A 27,077-nucleotide genomic window follows, 5' to 3' on the forward strand; every position below is an offset into this window, starting at 1 on the left:
GTGAGAGAGTGTGTGAGAGTGTGTGAGAGTGTGAGAGAGAGAAAATATATACAGACATTTGCCCAAAAATTCGACAAAGCAAGATCTGAACTGTCCAATGATCAAAGCACTGGGATTAATGGAATCCAACAAAGATGGGTCAAAACAGATCTGAGTTCTGATGAGTCAGTCGACAGCACTGCACCAGGCACCCTTGAACAACAGTATTTTCCCATGGAACTTTGCCACCTCCCAAAAAAAAAAAGAACAATCCTACAGAGGGAGGTCGTAAGGAAGAGGAAACAAAGACAAAATTCCTAACGGAAGAACAGACGAAGGAAGCTTAAGAACCATTGGCATGGGAACACTAGGCCAGACATCCAAGAGAACATAATGCAACTCTGAAACAAAATTAACGGTAATGAACCTAACTGACAGGGTTCTATCTAACAGCTGAAGAGCAAAATGTACTACAATTAGGCCTGTCGTTTTGTCCTGAGACAAGTTTTGATTACGCCCAGACACTTATTGACCTATACAAATTTGAAAGAAGATTGAAACTATGTAAAATGCATTTCTTGTGGAGTAACATGGGGGATTAAAAAAAACTCAGAATCCCACAGTACCAATATCGGACTGACAACAGAGGACATTCCCACATTACAATTAAGTGATCTTGGCCAACAAGGGCCAGACTGTGAAATAAGTGAACCCTTAGATCCCTTTGACGCCACCCGTGTAGACATCTCACAATTGGCTGGGATTCACACAGGAGGGGCAATCTCCACAGACTTCAAGGCCAAATCCATTTATGTACCTACCATCACGAAAGACGACATGGAGGTCTTTAGCGATCTGGTAGCGCAGGATCTACTCAAACTAGTAAATAGTGCCCTGGGTCAAAGGAATATGACTAAAACCCGGTGGGAGGCTGTTAAAAACCTACAAAGTGACTGATCTCATCATCAAACCTTCTGACAAGGGAGGCAATGTAATACTCATGACAAAGGCCATGCACACCAAAGAGGCATATCGTCAACTGAATGATGTGGCCTGCTATAGTTGTCAGGATGTGACATGGAGCGCCTGCACTACGAGGCCGTTGGTCTGTTCACATTACAAGGAACTACATGTCCCAGAATGCCATGGTCGGAGGAGCCACATGGTGTTTGAGGAGGCTGCGTGCATAACGCAGCGTGCGTAATTCTGTTTGTGTCAGGGGGATTCTGTTCGTCCTGAAGTAAGGTCATATCCCCCTTCGGCTGCCGTTTGGTGTTAGCGAGCTTTTCCTCGCCGCTTGGTGAACTCGCGTCTCTCGGTGCCGGTTTGAAGTACCGGTAACCCGAGCGCCATTGGTGGCGTTGTCATGGAGAATCGAGGCCGTTCTTTCGTCTGTTCACATTACAGGGAACTACATGTCCCAGAATGTCATGTTGGGAGGAGCCACATGGTATTTGAAGAGGCTGCGTGCATAACGTAGCATGCGTAATTCTGTTTGTGTGGGGGGGATTCTGTTCGTCCTGAAGTAAGGTCATATCCCCCTTCGGCTGCCGTTTGATGTTAGCAAGCTTTTCCTCGCCGCTTGGTGAACTCGCGTCTCTCGGTGCCGGTTTGAAGTGCGGACTGAAGTACTGGTAACCCGTGCGCCATTGGTGGCGTTGTCATGGAGAATCGAGCGCCTGCTGCATAATAATTCCTCTCCCGGTAAGACTGTGCACTAAGACCTTATGAGGCTGCAGAACGATAGACGGGTGAGCGCGGAGGTTTCTTTCTTCACGCTCCCGTTTATGCCCTAGTAACAATTCTTTGGACTTGCACTGTGAGCGCTGGGGTTCGCACTCCTGTCATTGCGCTTGGAGACTATTCCTGGGACGGAGCTTAGAGCGCTGTGGTGATAGTTAACACGCTCCAGTTCCACATAAGCGAAATACACCGGAACCCTTGCAATTATATTGGATTCGGAACTCACTCTTTTAAGCTAATGGAGTAATTGGCTTGAGGACACATTCCGCTACTACGTGGACTGTTATTATTCCCTAGATAACAGGTAGAACAGTTTCTCTCCTTGGAACATTACTATCCTATATTCTTTCTCAGTGGATTATATTTGGATTTGACTTGTTATCATTTGAAAGGAATTGAATTATCAGGGTGTGTATGATTGAGATAGAGGAGTTAGATAAGACGTGCAGGAGTGGTGGATGTGGAATTACCTGTGTGCTTTGTGTTCTAGGTGAATCCTTCTGTGCGAGATGAATCGTACCCAGGGTAGTAAGGGATAAAAGGAACACTGAGGCCGGTGTCGCTCGTATTACAGGTATTAATTTCCCTCTAGTGAGACCTTTTGAGAGTAGCCGTGATTTTAGGCATGCATTAATCGATGTGTTTTTTGATTACAGGTTTCCTTTTCCCAGCTGTTCCCACCCTAATTCCTTTCCCTCACTCGATCGCCTCAATACTCTGTAACACTAGTGTTGGAGTTGGGGATGTCGAGGGGTGGACCCCTATGAGCATCAGTCAGATCCGGAGGAGTATCTGTGGTTTTGACAATAGTAGGGTGAACAAAAAGTACCCAATTGTTCTCCAACAGAGGTACTCAATTAAGTTACAGGACTGGCATGATAGGGAACTACTCCCATGGGATGAGAAGCAATTCCTTAGAAATGAAACACTGACTACACCCACCTTTTACCTCTTGCCTAAGATCCACAAGAATACCCTAGACCCACCATAGTCTCCTGGAAAACACCTCCACTTTTGTCGACCACTTCCTCTGTCCATTCGTCAGAGACCTCAAATCCTGCCGGACACCACGGACATTTTATAGAAAATAAGTGATGTGGTCATGAATGAGAATCATTGGCTAGTATGTTTGGATGTGGAGGCTTTGCATACAAGCATTAGACAAGCAGATGGCCTGAAGGCATGTAAATTCTTTCTGGAAACGCGCAATGTACAATATTTGGAACATACGCTGATGCTCTTGGAGATGATTGAGATCTGTCTAAGGGAAAATGTTTTTATCTTTGAAAAAGAACATTTCAAGCAATTGCAAGGGCCTTCCATGGGCACCTGCTTCGCTCCCAGCTACGCCAATATTATGATGGGTTGGTGGGAGAAGCAGGTGCTCTGGAACGACAAGACAGAGCATTGGATATTTAATGTAAACAAATGGGTGAGGTACATAGACTATATTTGTTTTGTTTTGGAGGGGACTGAAACAGACCAACAAATTTGTGGACATGCTAAATGGCAACTGTCAACCTCAAATTCACCAGACACTATAGTAAAGAGTCAATCGATTTCCCAGATCTCAAGCTCACAGTAGACAAAGGTATTATATTATCACTGCTAACCTATTTAGGAAGAATACCGCTGGCAACTCTATACTGCATGCCTCTAGCTCCCATCCACCAAGCTTTAGATGGGGTATTCCGTACAGCGAGTTTTTAAGGGCAAAACGAAACTGCAGCACCACTAATGCTTATGAACATACTAAGCACAACATGAGAGAAAGGTTCAGAGAGAGGTTATCCAGGAAGGGCACTTAGACAGGCAGAGGCACGAGTTGAGAAATAATCTAGCAAGGAGATCCTAGCCACATCCACTTCTGCAAGAATCCCCGAAGAAACTACAAAAGATCCCCTCCGGTTTAATACACGATACAGTAGCCAGGCATATCAGTTGCGAAAAATACAAAAAAACAGATGGGGGGGATTCTCAGGCAGGATTCCGTCCTCAGAAACAAAGTAAGCATCAACCCATCGATAACCTACATGAGAAGTGCCTCTCTTAAAGACATCCTCGTTCATAGTCATCTCCAGCCCAAAGAGACCAATTGGCTGTAACAAACTAAAGGCTTCCGCAAATGCGGCAACTGCAAAGCCTGCAGACATAGCAGCAATGTATATGAGATTACCCTTGACCGAATAAAAACTCGCTGGAAAATCCTAAAACGGATTACCTTCAATACAGATTTTGTGGTATATACCATCACATGTCTCAGTGGCCTCTGGTACATTGGCTCCACCACTTTTCTGGTAAAAAGAGAATCTTGGAGCACTGGAGGGCCATCACCAATAGAGACCATAGTTACAGCACAGCCAGACATTTTTCAGACAAACATGAGATTGACTGGACCAAAGCCAGAAACTTTGGTCTAGACTCTGTAAACCTCAACCCCAGGGGTTGCAATCGACAGGCAGCCCTCCATAGGTTGGAATCTTGTTTCATCCTACAGGCTGGCATTAAATTCCCGGATGGTCTCAACATGGACGAAGAGATCTATTCTCACCTATAGTTTAGATTAGATGACACACAAAGAACAACATGGCAGTACACTCACACTACACCCCTTTTTTCTTTGTACAGTTTTTGTTTTTAACGTTGCACACAAAGTGCCATTGTCATAGGATGCATAACTTTAACCGATGTTGCCCTGAGAACAACAGGAATGCAAAGATGTACAGTATGTTTATAGCCGATTTTGTGGAAATAAGGGGTGACCTTACTTTTCGTAATTTTTGTGTTTTATTTACTTCCACAGGCACACGAAGCAGAGATGCAAGTCGGATGTACACACCTCCGTTAGAATTATGTGCACCGGAGTGGACGGACACCCCTTCCTCACTACTCCTAGTCTTTATAGCCATCACGACATTTCTACAGGAGACCATCTGATTATGAGAGGATGAAGCAACACACATGAGGGCAGGTGATTTTTGCATCACCCCACGTCTCCCTAGCCCTCACCATGCTGACTACCGGAGACAATTAGATTTCGACCTCATGGGGTTACAGGATGGGCAGTAATAGCAGGGCATAGCACGGAGGGACTAGGTCTGATAAAGCCAACATCCAATTGGGGTACTAAACCTGAACCTCTGCTTTACCACCCTGCACCACTACTTGATCACAGTTAAATTATCACAGCTGAACACAGCACCTCAACAACAGCGAAAACACGCAACAGCACGCCAATGTACTATACACGGTTTTCCCCTCACTCTAAGGCAACTCACCCCATTATCTTAGGGACCACAGCCTAGGCAAAACTTGACAAGGGGTAAAGAATAAGGTCGCAACCCGCACACACCTCTACTCCTAATAGAGTCTAAGTCACCATTACATAGCATCCGAACAGTCATAATTGTAACACCGGCACGAAACAAACCAAGTTTGTGAGATTTGTCATTTTCAAACAATAACGCATTCAGTCACAGACAATGTCGCCATGTAAATACCCTGTCTTAAACAAATTTTCTTTAGGTCTATTATTTGACACATGATTTTGCATACTTACCTTGTACCTTTAAGTAAGGGGGAACTTGATGAGAGGTTATGTGACCATGACCACGGACGTGCGCGAAACGCGTCTTTTTCTTTCTCTTGATTAAACACGCTTGTAAACCGATGAGAGGGCCTGTGGAGACTGGATTTCTTGTGAAATCTTTTTGCTTTGAGATATAGATATATACATATAGATAGATATAGATTTTTTTTATGTGGCGAGTGATCATGAGCCAAATGAACAAGTTACTTATCTTTGGTAACACTTTCTGATGGATACTCTGACTGCAGATTCCATAGCTGGTGAATATCCCTTGCTGCAAGACTGGATCCAGAAACTCAAAAAGCAGTGCTGCAGTGTGCCGTTAAGTGGGGTTATGCAGCTCTGCATTGACTTTGTTCCACTCCCGAAGTGACGAACAAAGCTTGCATATAAGCACCACTCATGCACACTGACATAAGTTTTTTTCGAAGGCCTGTCCACGCTCTCAGACGTGGAGCCCAAGAGCAACTTGGAAGGATCAGTCTGCTGAGTCCTAAACTGAGACCTTCTTGCATAGAAAAGGAGACCATTTTCACAAAACGGGGAGGTGGGGGTGGTGAGAAATCTGCGATTAGAAGAGTATTCTTCAAAAGGAGTATTACTGAAGGTAATACTCTTGTTCTTCAGATGCTTTTTACTGTAGATTCCTCACCTTATGAATAGATAACAAAGTAGTACCTCCCAAAGTGGTAGGTCTGTGGAATGACAGATCAAGAGGCCTGCAGAACAGAATGGGCAAAATACCCAGCCCAACTGACCTGTCAAAGCAATAGCAATAGTTAATGTGTGCACCGAGGCCCATATAGCACCCTTACAGATATCCAGGACAGGCACTACACGTGCTAACACAGTGTTAGCAGCCTTGGCTCGGGTGAAATGAGCTCTTAGAGCTTCAGGAGATTCTTAGCTAATACATAGCAGATCTTAATACAGAGGACTATACGTTTTGAGAAGTTCTGCTTCTGCACCACCTTGCCTTTCTTTGCTCCAGAGATTCCCACAATGAGGTGATCGTTCACCTGATGGTCTCTAGTACAATCAATGTAGAAATTCTGGGCTCTTTTTGGATCTAGTCGATGTAGTTTCTCCAACTATCTCGACGAGCAAAGAGAGGCAAAGTATGTTCGAACAGTGATAGTTTGCTTAATGGCATAATGGACAACTGTGCATTGGATCGAAAGGGGTACACATTAGGAAAGTGAGAACCAAATTTAAGTTCCATTGTGCCATCACAAAGGGTTTTGGCGGAAGCATATGTTCCAAGCCTTTAAGAACGTTCTTCACAATGGGTGATTTGAACAAGGATGGCTGGTCCGGCAACTGTAAAAAAGCCAAATGGGCCAACGAGTATCCTTTAATGGTGCACACTGCAAGTCCTTGCTGGGCCGAATTAAAAATGAATAAAACTTTTAACAGCTTGGCCTGCAATAGGTCCATCTGGAAGGTAGCGCACCAAGCCAGAAACTTGTCCAGGCGACCAGCAAACACGGATTTCGCGCAAGGGGGCCTGGCTACCACAATCACAAAAAATTTCAGAAGCAAGATCAAAGGAAGTAAACCGTCTCCGCTCAATCTTCATGCAAGGAGATGCAGATTGAACAGACCCGGGTGCAAGACTCTTTCCTGTAGCTGTGATATAAGGTCGTCTTAGAGTGGCAGCCTAATCAGAGGACAGATGCTTCTGCCCAGACATTCGGTCTACCACTAAAATGACTTGGACCTGCTCGATAATAATCTTCAGAACTCAGGGCAGGAGAGGTAGTGACTGGATAGCATTCAGGAGTCTCATGCTCCATTCTAGGCGCAATGCATATCCGAAAGACATCCTTGTTGGAAACTTCAGTGCACAAAGGGTTTACTATGCATTCTCTGTTTTTAAAGAGATTAGACCAGGGTTCACCCCATTGCTGGAAGACTCCCTGCGGTAGCTACAGGTGCACTGCCATTTGCTGTTATCCTCTAGGCGTCACCAGCAGAGTTAGTCTGCACTGGTCGTCAAAAATCTTGCTTATGGTTCATCATGACCAGGAAGATTCCCAGATAACCCCACCACTTCCAGAGAAGCAGAGCCTCATGGCAGAGGACCCCAGCTCACCCTGCTTGCTGTAGTACAACACAGCAGTGGTTTTGTCTGTGTGAGCCTACACGAGCCTCCCTTTGATGAATGACCATAAGGCCTTCAATGCCAAGTGAATCGCAAATGAAGGCACACCTCTAGCAAAGACTAGAGCACTCAGATCTTCACCTCTCCCAGTCGGCTATCTAACCCAACAGTGATTCATCCATCACTACTGTCAGCTCTGGGCAGGGTAGGAAGAAGGGGGTGGGGTGTCTGCCACTGCTGAGCAGCCACCACTGCAGATCTTGTGTAGTCTCCTCTGAAACCTGGATGGAATTTGTCCGGTGTCCTTGGTGCTTAAGCCACAGATTTCAGATCACACTGCAGAGCCCATATGTGCCATCTGGCAGCAAGCAAGGAGGCCAAGAACCAGGAATAAGGCTGAAAGACCGGGACCATACTGGAATGCCCTGAAATTGCAGATTTGAGGAAAGGCCCCAAAAACACACACTTATCGAGGATGGCTCCAATAAAAAGGAGCCTCTGCGATGGAGACAGGTGTGACTTTGGCATGTTGGCTGTGAATCTCAAAGATGCAAAAAGGTTCGCAGTCATCTGGAGGTGGTACACAACAGACTGGTGAGTTCACCTCCAACAGCCAGTCATCAAGACAGTGGAAAGAATAGTATCCCAACTACCGAATATGTGCTGTTACCACTGCAATCACTTCCATGAACACCTAAGGGGCACTGATGAGGCCAAAGGGGAGCACAGCAAACTGAAAATGCTTGACTACCCTGAACCGCAGGTATTGCTTGTGGTCCTGCATGACAGGTACATTAAAATAAACATCCTGCATGTACAAATCCACCATCAAGCCCCAAGACAGACCCTTGGCCAGAATGAGAATCTTGAATCCAAAATAGGATATCCTTCGGCACAAGGAAGTAGACAAATAACATCCCGCTTCCCCTTCCAAGGCCAGTACCCTGTCTACGGCTCCTTTGGCCAAAACAGCCTACAGCTCCTGATGGAAAAGAGCTCTGAAGTAGGTGGAAGGGGCACTGCGTCATAAAGGTATGGCAAGGCGTGCCCCCTTTGGAGAATTTGAAGAACCCATTTGTCAGATGTGATGCTCTGCAACAACTGGATCAAGTGGTAGAACCTGCCTCCTACAAGGGGTTGTGTGCCACTAAGGGCGAAATAACGACGTTTTGCCTCAAGGGGTGAGGTAGTGAGATATACACTGTCCACAATGACCACGGCATGGTGTACAACCCCGATCTGGGATATCTGTTGTGCAGGCAGTAGAGCCTGGCAGTGACGATACGCCAAGCTTCTGGTATAGTCCCAAAAAGGGCAAAACTGTTGGGGAGAGATTGACGAATTGGTGTGATACACCCAAGAAGTGCGCCGTGGCTCTCCTTAAAATGCTCCATGGCTGAGTCCACTTTTTCACCAAACAGGTGGGAGCCATCAAAAGGGACATCGATTAGGGATTCCTGGACCTTCTGGCAAAGCCTGTGGACCTCCCTCACATGTGATGCTGAAGAACCACACTTGTACCAATTGCTCGTCCTAAACAAATCAGTAGTGTAAAGGCCTGTGCAGATCACAAACTTGGCTGCATCCAAGCCATTCTTAATGATTTGGGCAAAGAAATCTTTAAGTCTTGTGGGGCTGCTGATAAGATCTCACCAATCATGTCCCAGAGCACATGGACATAACAAAAAAGGAGGCAGATGGGTTGACTGACCATAGACGCAAGACTGTCAGACGCAAAAAAAACCCAGAAATTCCCCCTAACGTCGCCATAGATTTTGACTCGGTCTGGAGAAGTAGCCATAAAGGCATTAGGATTTACTCAGCTGGTGGATGCCTGCACCACCAAACTTTCAGAGGTAGGATGCTCGGTTAAGAAAAAAAAAAGGTCGCCTGGAGCTGGTCTACAGTAAAGTGCAACTTGACAATTGACCGAAGGGGCTAGAACATGGTTCATCCCAAGTGCCCAATAGCATGTCAGTGTGGGCCCTGTTGAAGGGCCGAAGATGTTCGGTTGAAGCCTGACCAGGCGGAAGGACATCAGAGAGGACATTCGTTTTTACCTAAGTAGTGACGGGGAGGAGAGAGAAGGCAAAACAAGTCAGTATTGCTGAAGTATCCAGTCCACTGGAATATTACAGGTCAAAATACCAGTTTTCCTCATCATCATATGGGGCAAACTCGTTCCCATCACCCTCATTATTGTTTCCATATGTCAGGTAAGTTTATGGGGACCATGGTCCACTAAACTATTCCATAGATAAAACGCAAACCTATATAATCATAATAAAGTAATAATAATAATTATAGAGTGCTCAAACATCAATATATAAATAAATTAAAATGAACAGATAAAAGCATCAGATAAATTGGACCCCATTAATATCCTTTCCTATTGTCTGCAAAAGTTACCCTACTGCAATTATTACCTATAGTGAAGGCATAGCACATAAAAACGAATGCTGTCTGGCCTGTTTTGATATCATATTTCCTTAAAATTGGAAAATATATACAATGAAAGGAGCGCATCAATCTCAAATAACATTCATTAATCAATTATTGTACATTATAGTTCAGCGATCAAAAATGTCCTAAGTTCTGTTGAGATTCGCCCAAATTTATTTATTATCAATAGTTCATTCAGTCTCAATTTCGATTCTTCATTGAGTCGCAGATCAGACCGTCAATTCTTTATATTCATTAGTTCTTAATAATCACAGATACAGCCTACACGTTTCGTCCTGACATAGGACTTCATCAGGGCTGTAAAAAACACAAATATACACACTGATCAGTGTCCCCTTTCATTGAAATATAGCACGTTCTAATAATTGATACCAACAGGTAGTCAACCTGCCTATCTCCATTCTTTAGTTTCATAATTAACAATGGGATGGAAAAACATATAGGAAAAAGCAAGATCAATTAATAAATTTGGCCTGGTTGATGCACATATTAGTTCATGAGCATCGTATACGCAATTCAGGTTCCTGTGATTGCTATGAAGTGGAGGGTTGCAGTGCGCAAGTCAAAGTGGTCGATGATTAAACATATCTGGGTCCTAATGGGTCTGGCATTCCATGGGCAAAATGAAATGGGGCTACCAGACTTATTTCAAACCGGTTTGAGTGGGAGGGCTGCATGGGAATGATTTATTAGAACAACCAGTGGCTCTGGAACTAGGAATGGGGTAGGTGCAGCATCACACCCAGACAAATGGCATTAAGCAGGGCAAGGACAATAGTAAGGTATTTTTAACATATATTTCTTCCATCAGCCAATGTTTATTCACACATTCAAATATTATCAGAATGTGTGGAACACCTTTTTGGAAATGCTACTAATCATTGCACTATTGTCGGTCTGCAACAAGGCTGTATTTTGTTATTTAATCTTAGGGACCACGTTGATGGGAGCCAGGAGAGGATGAACAGGAGAGGAAGATACACATATGGTCATGGTTTTCTGTCACACAAAGAAAAAAAAAAAAAAAGAAAAGGGCTGTACCTTCCAACAGTTACACATTTTTCAAAATATTTAAGCAAAGTTGCAAATGCAAAAGAGGTCCAGATTCTCTTAATGCTGAAGTGCAAGGAGGCTTGGCACTTCTTAAAAACTATAAAAAAATGTGCATTACGTGGACCTTGAGTACTGTACATGAGGCTAAAAGATACTGGTCAAGCATTGTTTTTTGTGGTTTTGTTTTTTTAATGTAGGATGCTTTACTTGAAACTACCAACACTGCATACACATGGATGATTCTATTTTGTGATGTGATATATGCAGTTTAAATGTGTTGTCACACATCTATCTACACTCCTAGATATTATTGCGCATTTAACATTTTGAAACATTCGTATTATTTTATATTATATATATATATATATATGCCTGAGACATGGGTGCAAGAGGTGGAAAGGAGAGCGCCACCCACATGGGGTGAGGAATTTTCGATCTCGCTTATATTCAGCCACCATTTTGTGTTCCACTGCCATTTTGTGTTGCCCTCACTCAGGCAGCACAGTGAAAAAAGTTTTTTCTGCTGATCTCACTGCGACGTGTCAAAATAACCTCCTGCCTTCTGTTTACAAGACTGATGTCAGGGACTGGCTGAGTCCACTAATCCCCGTCTGGTCCGACTGATCCCCGTTTCAACTATCTGTTGGTTTGCACCATTCTTTCCTGACTTGATCTTATCTTCTGGCCTTCGCTATTCTCTACTTGTATTCTCTCGTTTCACAGCTGTCCTCCAAAGCATACAAATGTGTCCTGCCACCTGCAAGTGGAGTTGTAGACACAACCACTGATTAACTTGTGGGGAGGGGTGACAAAAACAGTTGTAAGAGAGGTTTATTTGGGCTACTTGATATCTTGTTTTCAAACTTTTCTCATTGGTTATATCTTGTTTTCAAACTCTTCCCATTGGCTAAACATGTATGCATTGGGTGTGTTCTTGGTGAATCTATGTGCTATAAAAGATTGTGCGCCATGGAGTAAAGTGGCAGTCTCCTAAGAACATACCGGGTGTACTTCTGGGACAACTGTACTTAGCTGCAGCTAATAAACCTGATCTTCTACGCTCAACAGTGTCCTGTGTCTCTGTTCAACAAAGCAGGTGAACTCAGGAGATTAAGGCGTACCCTGCGCCGCCAGGCCTAATTCAGCCTGGTTCTTCAAATGGTGCCCTCTGTGAGGCGGCTTCAGAGGTAGCGGTTTTGCCTGAAGGTCGTGAGAAACCCCGCAAGAAAATTCTGGAGGAATCGCGAACCACGTCAAGCGACCCCTGTATGTCAAAGTGGTCCGAAGGTCTTTTTCAGCGCGGTTTCTCCTTCCTGACGGCTGCTGACGACTGCTGCCCTGACTGCCGCCTTCTTTAGCCCTTTTTGGTGATGTATGGTATCGCGAGACGTTAGACGGGCCTCTGTTGGCGTAAGAAGACTCTTAGTTAAGTATTGGTGGGTAGCTCCCACTATTTTGTTTGATTTGGGTCTTTGATTCGGCTATTGCAAAAGCCGAAGCCGAGGGGTGAGTACAGTTTGTGCTATATTATTTGATTTAACCCCTTGATGTTTGTGAACAGTCCAGTGAAATAACGATGCCTGGTCTGAGTAAGTTTAGAAAGTTTTGTTGTTTTGGTTGTGAAAGGGATTCCCGGCTGGAGGACTCTTGTCCAATTCCTCCGGTTGGAACTCCCACTTATGAGCTTTATTCTAAACATGGTGTTGGCCCCATTGCCTTTAATGAGGCATGGATCCGATACACGAAGAACGATGGTGTTCTGCAGTGGCCACAGAATGGTAGCTTTGAGCCTGACATATTAGATAATTTGGAAGCAATTTTGTTTAAAAGAAAAGCCCGGCCGGCAATGTTTGACTCTTTCCGCCTTTTGCGCAAGGAAGCCAAACAGAGAGAAATTAAACAGGCAAAAAGAGATCACAAAGTATGACGATTATACAGGCTGCCCAGCAGTTTAAAGATAATGAGATTAATCCAGAAATGGAAATTTCTGAGAGACAGCATCGTATGGCGATAGATAAATGCTATCCGGTGTTGCCTATTTCCCCTTCTGATAAAAGTAAGGATCCGGAGGAAGATCCTTTGATGTCTCACTTATTGAGATTGCCTCATCCCTATGTACAAGGTGCTAATGCACCCCCAATGTTACAACCAGTTCAGCCATTAGTTACACCTCCGCCTGCTCCGGCTCTTCCGCATTTGCCCCTTCCGGTAGTGCCACCCCCACCTCTTCCGCCACCGACTTCTTTGCCTTCGTCTCCTGAACATCAATCTCCTTTGCCTTTGGCTCCCTTTATAACTGTTAATTCTTCTGTTAGTTCACCTAATACCTTGTTCCCTGTCCTTATGTTTAATTCTCCTACTGTGCGCAAACGAATCACAGATACTGTCTCTGATTTTCTGTCTCCTTTCATTGAGACTCTTAATATGTCTCCGGTTTTTCCCCGAAGACAGTCTCGTAGTCAGCTTCCGACGAACGGGTAATATTGGACTCTCTCGCTCGCAAATGGATCGAGAAGGGTCCCCAGTATAGTGTGAATGATATCATGGCCACCTTTCACCAGTGGGAAGCGCCCACGCAGAGATATGTTTTTAATGTTGTGTGTGACACTCTTGTTAAAGATGGGAGGATATGGATTTGGGTTCAGTTCCTCAGGGTTTGTTAGATGTTCAGGGTAATTTCGATAAGGGACTCATTGTGGGTTCTAAGATTAAGGACGCCGTAAAGACACTTGTCACTTTTAGGTCCCTATGTTCCTCGCAGACTTTTTTTGATTCCGACCCTGCTGTTAGGCTGACATCCAAACATTATCCCATGAGAGGTTCCTCCAGTGTGGAGAGAAGCGGTTGCAGGAGCAGGTGCTAATCCAGTTGTTCCCGCGCACTTCCAGCGTATATGGGTACATGTCCCCTGGAAAAGATCTGAAGTTTTAGCTCTTAAACAGTCTCTACCAGATCCCTGTAAAAACCCTGCTGGTTATTATAAAGAGTTGTCCCAGAATGTTGATGCCTGTATTATGAATTTAGCCGATATTGATATGTTGATGGGAAATGTAGTCCCACAAGCATTATAGGCTCGGATTCGTAGAGAGGATCACGCCCAAGCATTAGGTGGTGATTGGGCTGCTATAATTGCCGCGGATAGAGCTCAAGTGGGTGGTGCTAAGCCTGATGTTTTGATTTCATAACTCCCTGGTAGGATTATTATTTTAATGAAAACGATGATGCCCGCCTTGCGAGTTAAGTGGGATAAACTAACTGCGTGTAAGCAGAAGAAAGATGAGTGTCTCTGATTTCTATACTCGTTTTGAGGAGAGGTTTATTGATCACAGTGGTCAGGATATGACTACGGAGCGTGGACAGCGATTATTTGTAGATAAATTCGTATTTAATTTGCTTCCCGAGCTGTCACATAAGTTGAAAGACTCTGAAAGTTCATGGGCTGTTTCCTCTTCTGCTCAGATATTGGCTACTGCTCAATATTATGAGAACAGGGATAAAGAGGAAAAAGACAAGCAAGAGAAAAAGATTAAAGAATTAAAAACAAAGTTTCTTCTGCAACAGGCTTATCCTCCTCGTCCTGCTCAGCGCCAGTTTCAACAGCCTCCACAGTTTCAGGGGGTGTATCAAAAGCCTGAGCCTTTTATTCCGCGACCTTTATTAGGTCCTAACCAATGTGCCTATTGTAGAGAGGTTTCAAGAATAGTTGCCCGGTTTTATTACAGCGTAATGGAGGACTATCTGCTCCACGAGGTCGTGGTATTTATCAATTAGCGCCCAGGGGTAGAGGTCGAGGTGCGTTGACCCAAGAACAGCGTTTCCTTCTCCCTCCAAATTCCACGAACTACTTTGATCAACAAAATACTCAGTCTACCCAGTATTACAATGATGATTATCATGTTGAAGGTGAGAATGACAGTCTTCACGCTAACTAGGACAGCCATAGACAAAGTGAGGGAGTTGTATCGATTCCAGTAGATCAGAGTGGACCTTATGTTAATGTCACTACAATGGGTGCTTCAGAGCCATTTCTTTTAGATACTGGTGCGATGAGAAGTTCTATCATTCGCTCTAAACTCCCTGGGGCACCTTTGTCTGGCTCAACGAATGTATCAGTAGGATTTTCTGGCGCCCCAGTTCGTAACCCGGTCTCTAGCCCTCTGCCTATTTCAATTGGCCCTTATGATTTGGAAGCTCCTCTTCTTTTAACAACTAGTTGCGGCGAGAATCTGTTGGGTTTGGATTTATTGGAAAGATTGCATGCAACGATATATTGTTCTCCTTCTGGGGTGCATCTTACTTTGGGGCAGAAATTTACTTCTTCAATATATTTGTCTAAAGATCAATTCCCACCTGAATTGCTCTCTCTTCCTGCAACGCTCTGGGCTACGGGTCCAAATGATGTTGGTTGTCTTGAGATCCCGCCTTATGTTGTTACTCTCAAGCCCAATGCTAAATTGCCACGCATTCCTCAATACAGAATTTCCAATGAAGGTGAAAGAGCGCTTTTGGATATCATTTATTATTTGATTCAGAAGGGTGTAATTGAGGAAACGAGAGGAAATGTATGCAATAGTCCTATTCTTCCTGTTCTTAAACGCACTGATCCTTCTCAGCCTCCTGTTTATCGTTTTGTGATTGATCTTCGGGAAGTCAATAAAATTGTTGTACCACAGTTTCCTGTTGTCCCAGATATTACTGCCTTGTTAACTATGATACCTGCCTCAGCGGCTTGGTTTTCTGTTATTGATCTGAAAAATGCTTTCTTCAGCATTCCCATTGCCGAAGAGAGTAGGGATATTTTTGGTTTCTCTCTAGGTGGCCGAAGTTTCCGGTTCAAGCGCGCACCTCAAGGCTATTGTGAAAGCCCCTCCATTTATAGTCAAGCTCTGAAATGTCAGCTTGATGCTTTTCCTTTGCCCCAGGTGCTACTCTTATTCAATATATGGATGATTTGTTGACTGCTGCTGATTCAGAGGATGTCTGCAAAAATGTGACTGTTGCACTGTTACGTCACTTGTCTGATCTTAATCATAAGGTTTCGCCTTCTAAACTACAATATGTCCGTCGAGAGGTTACCTACTTGGGTAATCTCTTATCAAAGGAGGGAAGGCGATTAACCCCAGAACGAATTCAAGCCATTGCGCAAATGTCTGTGCCATCCACACAAAGAGAGGTGCGTGCCTTTCTGGGCATTACCTCTTATTGTAGGCAATGGATTCCAAATTTTTCTTTGTTGGCCAAGCCTTTGTTAGCACTCACTTTGAAAGACACACCCCAACCCCTTCCTTGGACTGACGAATGTCAGAAGAGTTTCTGATTTACGTGCTGCTCTGTGTTCTGCTCCTGTGTTGGGTACTCCAGATTACAGTAAGCCCTTCACGCTCTATGTCCATGAAAGAGAGGGTTGTGCGTTGTCAGTCTTAACACAACGATTTGGAGACAAACAGCGGCCATGTGCCTATTTTTCAGCTACATTAGACCCAGTAGCCAAGGCATTGCCTAGTTGTCTTAAAGCTACAGCAGCGATTTCTATTAGTCAGTCTACTGGAGTGGTGCTAGATAAAACTCTCATTGTTATGGTACCACATGCAGTGGATACCTTGCTAAATAGGACAAAAACACAACATCTTACAAGTGCTCGATTGTCTGGATATGAGCTGACGCTCTTGGCTAGTCATGTGTACATCAAACGATGTAACATTTTAAACCCAGCCACACTGTTACCTCTTCCAGAAGAGAAAGATTCAGGAACAACATGATTGTTTTCTCCGTACTGAGGAGGAAACAAAAGGAATAATTGATTTGAAAAATACGCCGCTAGTGGATCCAGATGGGATCCTGTGGGTGGATGGGTCTTGTTTCAAACTCCCAAATGGCGAGACAACTTCAGCTTATGCTGTTAACACCTTGTATACAATTGTGGCGACAGCACGCATCAGATATAATTCAGCTCAGGCGGCTGAACCGATAGCTTTGACCAGAGCGTGTGTGTTATCTAAAGGAAAGAGAGTGAATGTATATACCGACAGCCAGTATGCGTTCGGTGTGGCGCATAGCTTCGGTCGTTTGTGGAAGGAAAGAGGATTCCTTACCTCCCACGGTACTAAAATACAGCATGGTCAACTGGTAACTGATCTTCCTGAGTCACTTGCTTTCCCTACCCAGATAGCAATTGTGAAATGTAGTGCGCATAAGAAGATTACTGATGATGTTGGTCGCGGATATGCTTTTGCGGACGAGGTAGCAAAAAGGACAGCCAGAGATGCTACAAGTCGCATGTATGTTGCGGGCCCTGCGAATTGGGTCAGGGAAAGAGGGATGTGTGAGGACACAATAGAAAGTGTGAGATCGATTCAGGGAGATGCTACAGAGAAAGAGTTGAGAAAGTGGAAAGAGAGTACAGGAATGTTAGATGCAACAGGATGTTGGATAGAATTGTCAGAACACCAGCGTTGGTTGTTACCAGATGCCTATGTACTGCCTGTAGTTACTATGGCGCATGGTCCAGCCCACATCAGTGCGAAAGGAATATGTAAACTTCTGGCTCCAGTGTGGCTGAACGAAGGGATTCCAAAATGTGCAGATAATGTGGTGAAGCATTGTATCATTTGCTTGATGTACAATCCGGGAAAGGGAACCCCAACTCCGGCAGGTCATTTTGCTCCACCAACATATCCTTTTGGGGTGTTGCAAATCGACTATATTCACATGGATCGATGTAACAATCTTAAATATGTTCTGGTGGTGGTATGTGCCTTTTCCAGATGGATAGAGGCTTACCCCCTGAAAGACAACACTGCTTTGTCCACTGCCAAGATTCTTCTAAAAGAGTTCTTCCCTAGGTTTGGTTTGCCGCGCATTGTCTGGAGTGAAAATGGAAGTGAATTTGTAGGCGAAATTATGCAAAAGGTGTGTACCGGTCTTGGTATAAGGCAGACATTTCATGCGGCAAATCATCCTCAGTCCGCAGGTTTGGTAGAGTGCTATAACGGCAATCTCAAACTTAAGCTTGCAAAAGTACAAGCCAGCACAGGTCTTAGTTGGCCCGATGCTTTACCTTTGGCTCTCCTGTCCACTAGAACAGCTGTACATTCACGTTTGGGACTCCGCCCATACGAGGTTGTTTTCGGGCGCCCAGCTAATGTATGGGGAGTCCCTCGCCCTAAAAAGTACTCTGACATACAGTATCCAATGCTGATTGACTATTTACATGACCTCACCACTAAATTACGTGTTCTTCACCAACAGGTTCAAAACGCTTTACCAGAAGCCTCGACAGACCCAGGTCATTCTATCCAACCTGGAGACTGGGTCTGCGTGAAAAAATTTCAGAGGACAAAGAATTTGGAACCTCGCTGGAGGCCACCTCGACAAGTCCTCCTGACAACTCGCACAGCAGTAAAAGTTGAAGGGAAAAAGAACTGGATCCACGGCGTGCACTGCAAGAAAGTGCCCTTGCCCTTGCCTTTTGATCAGTGGGTTCGTAAAGGTATAGGTGATTCTGAAGGAGAAAAAGTCCCCCGATTCATACCTTTCAGTAGTGCACACCTGGATGGAACTCGATCGGAGAAAGAAGATGACGACATTCTACAGGAAGCCATACCTTCCCATCTCCAACTAAACACTACAGAGCCACAGACCCTATTTCAAGACCAAACTGTACCAACAAGGACTGTATACAATTTAAGACCTAGATTGGTCAAGGACACCTGAGATTTCCATCTCTTCTGCTACATTTTATCAACTGTCCAGGTTGCAGGGTCACGGTAGGAGTCTTGGTTTGTGACCTGTATAGTAGCTAGGCCCCCAGGACTTGCAGTGTCATAGGAAGGCTAATAATCACAGCCAAGTGAGTAAGGAAGATTGCCGTGAGCAACAATTTTAGAGGATGGATGTTAAATTAGGAAAGAAGGATAATAAGGAAGAGATGAGAAAGAAATATTGTAAAATATTGTACAGTCGGTGTGGCGTAACAGTGTGTGTTTTTATGTTTTTGTGTACCTTATTGGCTTGTGTAGGTTGGGTTATTCATGCTACGCAGCAAAAAGTTGTCCCTAATTCAATCTCTTTGCCTCTTCATTCTACTATCTCCCCACATCAATTCTATACACTTCCTCAACATGAACTAATCGGGAGAACAGAATATTTTAATAATTCATTTATCCAATTGTTGCACCAACACCAATTGGTAGTCAACACAACCGACTGTTGGGTGTGTGGACTTATGCCTCATACCACAGATAAAGGGATGCCATATTTAGTCCTTCCATTTTCTTATGAAGGTTCGGCTTGGGCTTATTTTGTAATATTTTCAAATGCATATCAGAGCCAATTTAGACGTCCAGTTGGTTCCTATGGTAGTAAGTCAGATTTTAGTCATAATTCTCTGATAAAGGGAATGGTAGCTATGACTAAAATTGTGGAGAATAATAAGGTTCCTGTTGATGAGACAATCATATACTAATTGGAACGTGACTCGTTACATTACTAGTCTTACAGATGAAACTAAACAGGGAAAATCTCCACCAATTTGGACTGTCCCTCATCAAGGTAATTTCTGTTTACAAATGAATGGCCAAACTACTGACACTGGACAAAGAAAAAGCTTTTGTTCCCATACATACATCTACACGTCTCAAAATTCACCGCCGTTAGTGCCATCCCAGGGCACATATTTTGTCTGCCACGATAGAGCTTACACGTGGCTACCAACGGATTTTTCAGGAACATGCTATATAGCTTTTCTTCTCCCTCCTACATACACTGCTCCTTCAGGCCATCATAGAAAGAGATATGGCAGAGGGATTATTGATTCTAAAGACACGGCAGGACAAGAGGGAAGTGATTTCCTCAAAGGATTTCTTCCTTTTTGGGGCCCAATGGCCAACAGCAGAAACATGAGACAGCTGGTTCGTGTTGTTGAGACTACCATAGATGTCACTGTAGGAGCCTTGAGTAATCTCACAGCTGAACTTCAGGCAGACCGTCTCATGACTTTGCAGAACCGGATTGCACTAGATGTTATTCTTGCAGATCGTGGTGGAGTCTGTAAATTGATCGGATCTAGCAGTTGTATTTATATACCTGACGACGCCCCTACGGTATATGGTATACAAAGCCATCTCCAAATTACATATGATCTCCGAATCGATCCATCAAGACGAAGGAGATTGGTCTTTATTGGGATGGTTTTGGGGATTACTGTATAAATGGGGATGGAAGGCACTAACCTACCTTGGAGTGGTTTGGGCCATCATTTTTTCCAGTTGTCTCTGTATGCAGTGTGGCCCCGTCATCTGCGGTCTTTGTGCCACTCTGTGTGTCCCAAGACCTGAGTCACAGAAAGCAGAGAACATTAAAATGATGTTGCAGCAACAGCTTGACGACCTCATGGCTATTGACATTGATTCAGATTAACGTGAATCTGTGATGTTTTGCCTGAGTAAAAGGAGGGTTTGAGGAAATTCGATTTTCGATCTCGCTTATATTCAGCCACCATTTTGTGTTCCACCGCCATTTTGTGTTGCCCTCACTCAGACAGCACAATGAACAAAGTTTTTTCTGCTGATCTCACTGCAACGTGTCAAAATAACCTCCTGCCTTCTGTTTACAAGACTGATGTCAGGGACTGGCTGAGTCCACTAATCCCAGTCTGGTCCGACTGATCCCCGTTTCAACTATTTGTTGGTTTGCACCATTCTTTCCTGACTTGATCTTATCTTCTGGCCTTCGCTATTCTCTACTTGTATTCTCTCGTTTCACAACTGTCCTCCAAAGCATACAAATGTGTCCTGCCACCTGCAAGTGGAGTTGTAGACACAACCACTGATTAACTTGTGGGGAGGGGTGACAAAAACAGTTGTAAGAGAGGTTTATTTGGGTTACTTGATATCTTGTTTTCAAACTTTTCTCATTGGTTATATCTTGTTTTCAAACTCTTCCCATTGGCTAAACATGTATGCATTGGGTGTGTTCTTGGTGAATCTATGTGCTATAAAAGATTGTGCGCCATGGAGTAAAGTGGCAGTCTCCTAAGAACATACCGGGTGTACTTCTGGGACAACTGTACTTAGCTGCAGCTAATAAACCTGATCTTCTACGCTCAACAGAGTGGCCTGTGTCTCTGTTCAACAAAGCAGGTGAACTCAGGAGATTAAGGCGTACCCTGCGCCGCCAGGCCTAATTCAGCCTGGTTCGCTTCTTCAGGGGGAGTGTACTTCCCGTGAGTGCTCAAATCCCCACCACGTGCACCTAGTCGCTGAGCCTATCATAGCAAAGAAGGCATCTTTTTAAATTGGATTCCGGCAGCACTTGTTAGTCGGGAAAAGGCATCTGACGAAGGAATGACTCCGAAATGCATCATGCCATTTCCAATAAATCTGCTGGTTAGCAAACGATCCTGAGTGTGTGCCCGGTTCTTCCTGTTGTGTGAGATATATATATATATATATATATATATATATATATCAGCACACACGCCCCCTCAATGCCATTTTGCCACATTGTTTTTCAAGTGATCCATGAGGAAGGGAGAATTCCCGAAACGTGTCGGATCAGTGGCATTGAGGGGGCGTGTGTGCTGAGTGCCGCTTACCTGACAAGAGCCTTTATCCTTTCTGCCCGTGAGTGCCAGCCACGTGGGTTCTCTCTTATATATATATATATCGAATCCTCCTTCCGAAGTACCAGCCGGTACTGCCAAAAGACACGGACACACAAATGCTGGTTCAAATTTCACGCGCTGGCTCAGTGATCACACCAAAAACAGGGTCTCTCAACAATTTACGCAGTTTCTGCAGCCTGAGTAGCTTTTAGTAGCTTCCAGGATTACAGTACTTACAAAAGACTTTTAGAAACTGTAAAATTACAAATAAACGATTTGGAAACGATTACAGAAAAACCCATTCTACACAAATATTAGGTAGCTAAACGGTGTGGGTGTCTCCCTCAGTGACTTCTGAATGAGAGCGAGTATAATAAAAACCTGGGCCTATGTTTTCACTTGGACACAAATGCTTTTAATTAATCTATATTTTTAAAATGACAACATTAATGCAATCGTTGTGCTTTGAAATAGTTTGACTTTTGAATACATTTGTGATGTCTATATGACATACAGAAACATTGCACTGGGCAAAACATAAAGACAGGGCAAACCTTTATGTACCATTTTTAGGTCTCGCCTGGCGAGGGCCTTTTGGAATCAATACGGATTCCGATGTGCACGGTTAGACTGGAGGCTTCACTGGCGGCGTGACACTAGGCACTTTTTTTTGGGCACTTTTTTTGGTGGGAGAAAGCTTGATCCGTTTGCTTCTGCTTTGCGTTCGACTCTAACTGACTTCCACATAATATGAAGGACTCTGTCAGACTTCCATAAGTGAAAGTGAAAGAAGGGAGAGGCAATCGAAAAGCTAGTCCCACCCGATTAACGGGCTAAGAGGTGGTGCGTACTATGACAGTGTGACTGTTCTTTCCCACGTAGCTTGTAATTGGTTATATAAAAGCAAATGACCCGCATCAGGAAAATGTTGTCTGCCCGCCCCTGGAAGACACCACCCTTCGGCTGCCCCGGAAGAATACCTACGCCGTATGTTTCTGGCCGTACGTAGACCGTTATTTCCAAGTTGCTGTTTGTTTTTGTGAGTAGTCGTTGACCCACTCGTGACATTCGACTCTCGGACGAGCATTCGTAAGGAACACTATAGAAGGTACCAACTAGGCAGTGAGTGCCGGGTCATACCGTAAAATCAAATATGCGAGCCCCAAGTGCAGACGTGAAAGCACCTTCGTACTAGTATCCCAGTCTTCGGAGCGTACAGGGACAATAAAGCGCTGTATAAATGCAATTTAAACCCTTTTTTACTAACCCCTTCTTCTCACTACATGCAAAGATTAACATCTTGCCGATGGTTTAGTCATAAGGAGCTTCTAATACTTCCGGAGTTTAAAGACCATTCTTCGTGTCCTTGTTGAAATGATCGAGAATAAACCTTTTTGAAGCCCTTTAGTAAATGCTTTTCAAGGTTTTGCTACCGGTGGGTCAATGTGCTGTAATCGGTGCCAGCATAATTTTTCCTGCACAGTTTACTGTTTTTCAGGGGCTGATTAAAAAACATATACAAAGGATACAATATTTTTAACGACATTTAGGACACAGCATTTTTGGTAGATGATATGTAGTCCATGATCCTCTGTTACTATACCTAGAGTGTATTATAAGGAAATTGCGAGCCACATCGCTCTCCGTAGCTCTATTAAACATCTTAATCCATGACCTTCAGCCCGCTACAATCCTTAGTGACTTGCAATATTCATGTAGCTCATGACAGAGGGCACTATATTCCATATACCACCCCTTTATTAGGATTAAATGGATATATGGGCTATTCTTGCACTCTTTTACTCTTGGTAGAGGTCAACCGGTGGTACTTTCAAGACGAGGATGTGGCGTTGCTGCCAGATTTGGAACTGGGGAACCAGGTTCTAGTCTCAGCATTTTGTGATTCTGGACGAATCGCTTAGTCTCCCTGTGCCTAAAGAGAATAAACAAGCATTAAAAATGCAAAAGGTCTCTCCTTTCATTAAGTTAAAGCCATTTGCATTGCTATACAATACCATTAGCAAAGCTAATGGCTTTAACTTAATCAAAGGCGAGACCTATTGCATTTTCAATGCTCGTTATTGCTGGTACAGTAGTCAAAGGTGTGAAAGGTATCAGATCCATAATAAAATTTTACAACAGGGCAGAACTTGATACAAATCGATTTTACACATTTTGTGCTTACAAAATGGGAAATGTTGAAAATGACTTATTGTATTAATTCCTAGGTGTTGTTTTCAAACGGACACTAATTAGCACCACAATACCATGTTGATGGGTAAAGTGGTCCTTATAAATCATAATGTGGTAACATACCATATGTATATGACTTACTACATTAATGAGCAATATCTGCTCCATAACGGACAGGGGCATTGATCAGTTGTTACTCATTTGTTCAACACAAGGATTTTTCTAACACCTATGATATTAGCAAACTTGTTACACTGACCAGTGTCCCAACTTTGAAAAACGTCCAAGCACCACGGGGGACAACAGTGTGGGTAGATGGACAAAGAGGAGACACTTTGACTGTATGTGTGTAGTTACGTAAGGTAAGGAATAGGGAACCCCGATCAGCTGTAAAGGCTATGTCTCACTAGCAGAAGGATGTAGATAAATGTGAAGAGTGGTAGAAGGGGCAATAGAACACCTTTCAGGAACGCCAATTGTGAAAATTAAAATAAAGGCAAACTTAACAAAACAAGGAATAGTATCACACCGATGGGGGTTGGAGGCATAGAAAGAAGTGAGTTTATGGAAAGGATTCGTACTAGTTACTTTGAAAAGCGTACTCAGCTTGGCCGGTTACAAGAATCTCCTTGAGCTGTGCTGGATGCCCGATTCCATCTCCTCTCATTCAGGTGCGTTTCACATTCTGACCTCACCACCAAACTCCAAGCAGAGCTCCCTCAAGCAAAAGGAAAAAGCAGATACTTACAGAGGAGTAACAAGTACAAGAGACGACTGACAAGTCTGCAATTATAAAGCTTTCAAAACTAAATGGCTGCCACAGTTGCAAATTAACACCACTACCATCAGCCCTTAAATAAATCGAGAAAACAGGCTGTGGGAGGGTTTTAGAGTCAAAGGTGGTTGACACTCAGGCCAAGAAATTGTACAGGAGTGTCTGCCATGAAGAGAGTATCCAGGTCTAGACTGTCTTGCAGAAAAATGGCACTGTGCAGTAGAGCACCCCTCTCACTAGAAGTGCAACAGGCAAATGTAACAAAGCTCTACTTACCAGCAGGATCTTAACCATAAACGTCAGAGTCCTGCCTGTCCCCAGTCTAATGCAATGGAGCACTCGCAGAACTCCATGGTGTACATGCTAAGAGGTTGCCTGGTACACAAAATCATGTTGTCGCAAACACACCTTTAGGCCTAGGCCTCCTGATCTGCACTTAAAAATACACCACTTACTGGCAAACCAACAACAAGGCACACATGTAAAGGATGACTAGTTCCAAAAGAAATCCTCCCCCAGTTGTCTGCATTCACTGTAGAATATTTCAAATGTACCTATCAGAGAACCCACTTTCTCTTTGACTCAAGAAACTGAAGTACAGGAAAAAGTGGAGCGAAGATCGAGGAGTAACCCACTTTGCTGAACCCTGGATGTCAAGCAAAGATAGGCAGGAAAGTAGGGCCACTCCAAGTCCAGTTTTCTCAAGTTGCCTCTTGGTTAAACTGCCCATATGTCAGCACAAAACCTACATGTGAATATAAGGTGGTAGTTGTAATCTTTATCAAGTAGCCTAGCAGGTAAGCTGCATACTCTCTAGTATTTTAAAGGGAGAACTTTGCAAAGTCATGGAAGAAGGGAGAGAGGGTCTGGTCTCTTTAGCCCACAGCTATGGATAGAGACGCAGTGGGTATATTTGTTTGGGGTGGGAGGCGGCAAGTGATGTCAAAAGGCAATTTGTACATCTGCTGGAAGTCATTCACACCAAATATTTCCCAAGATCACACATACAAACTAGAATTTTGCTTTGCAAAGAATGTGACCAAGGTTATTTCCCTGGTATATAAGGTTACATCCATCAATAATTCTGTACATAAAATAACTCCGGGACTACGGATATCCACTTCCAGATTTAGTAAGCACCCTTTTAGGTGTCCAGTACAGAGATGTTGAATACAATTAAAGTAGGCTTGGGAGGCTGAATCTTTGCCAGTATGCTCAAATTGTAGAGATCATGCAGTTCTGTCAAATAAGTCAGGGTGACAGAGGAGAGATTTGCATTCAAAGAAACCATTGCATCAACACCATTCATGAAACTCATCCCAGCTCAAACAGGTGACTGTTGCCATTGGTTTGATAAACATGGCAGAATAGGAGAGATTGGGGAGGTTCCCAAAGACCTTCCTACCTCCAATGTACAGGTTCAGTCTAAGCTGATATTTTCTTTTAGGTGTAGATTTTAATCTAGAGCCCTATGGGAGGGGGAGGTGCCTAACGTTTTGCAGGATTATTCAATTCAGCAGATTTCCAGATTTTACTATAAATAAGTTACATCCAAAATGTAGCCTTATCAGGTTTTAGGGAGAGGGAGGCTCAGAAGAAAATACAGGGCACCCTGTACTCCAGTGAAACTAGGGTAAATGAGGCCATATATACAAAAAAAGTCCCAAAAAGAATCACTTAAACAAATGTAGTTCTTTAGGGGCTATACTATTCGATTGCCCTGCTGTCGCCATCAATGTGCTGCAAATATTTAAGATGGTTAATTGTTTTGAACAGAATACAAATTGATATGCCAACCCAAATTCCTGAGTAGGTGCTACAAGTGACGGTGCAGTGTAGGTGAAGACAAGCAAAAAAACTAATAAATGGAGGGGACGTGGCCAACTGCCAGGAGAAATGGCCGCACACTAGCGCAGCTCCGGCGTCGACCGACCTAGACCACTAACTATCCTGACACTGATCTACCACTGAATATCTCACACTGGTAGGAGAAGGCGAGCGGCACTGGGAAAGAAAACTGCAGAGTCCTGAATCAGCCCGGAACATGAGATCGAGACCCGAGAAGTGAGCAGCCAAAGCGGCCCATGCAGCAGCGGCCTAGAGTACGTTGGCTGCCCCGCCACGAGAGCTGGAGATCAGACGAGCGGAGAAGGCAAGAACGGGTGTGCTGTGCTTCGTGAAATATGTGCCTTGATGACTAACGAAGACCCCGCTAAGATAAGCGCAGGCATAGATGACTCCCTGCAGGGACACTGAGCCGAGGAAACAGTAAGCACAAAGTAAAGCGCCAGCGTGAGGGTGAACAGGGACCGACTGTGATGACGCACCTTTAATTCTTAATGGTGGCGATTTAAAGGTCCTCACAGGATACGGGGAAAAGCCAAAGTGAATTAGCTACTGGGACACATGAAAGATTCACCTCCGTGGAGCGCAATAACGCACTGGGCAATACATCTAGTGCTGACAAATTATTGGCAATATTAAAAGGCAACGGTGGCCCGGGAGGCACGAAATAGAGAGTTACCGCCGGGAGAAACAAACGGCTGTTCATCCAAGCCGAGCATCCAAGGTTGAG

The 27,077-nt window shown here is 44.0% G+C and overlaps 1 protein-coding gene across 5 annotated transcripts in view; it reads right to left on the bottom strand.

The window, feature by feature from the left end:
• BAIAP2 (BAR/IMD domain containing adaptor protein 2) overlaps positions 1-27,077 on the bottom strand; it is a 366,531-nt gene that overhangs the window by 186,369 nt on the left and 153,085 nt on the right. The gene's annotated exons all lie outside the window — the stretch shown is intronic.

The sequence above is a fragment of the Triturus cristatus genome, chromosome 7 (assembly GCF_964204655.1).
Source record: "Triturus cristatus chromosome 7, aTriCri1.1, whole genome shotgun sequence".
NCBI classification, from domain to species: domain Eukaryota; kingdom Metazoa; phylum Chordata; class Amphibia; order Caudata; family Salamandridae; genus Triturus; species Triturus cristatus.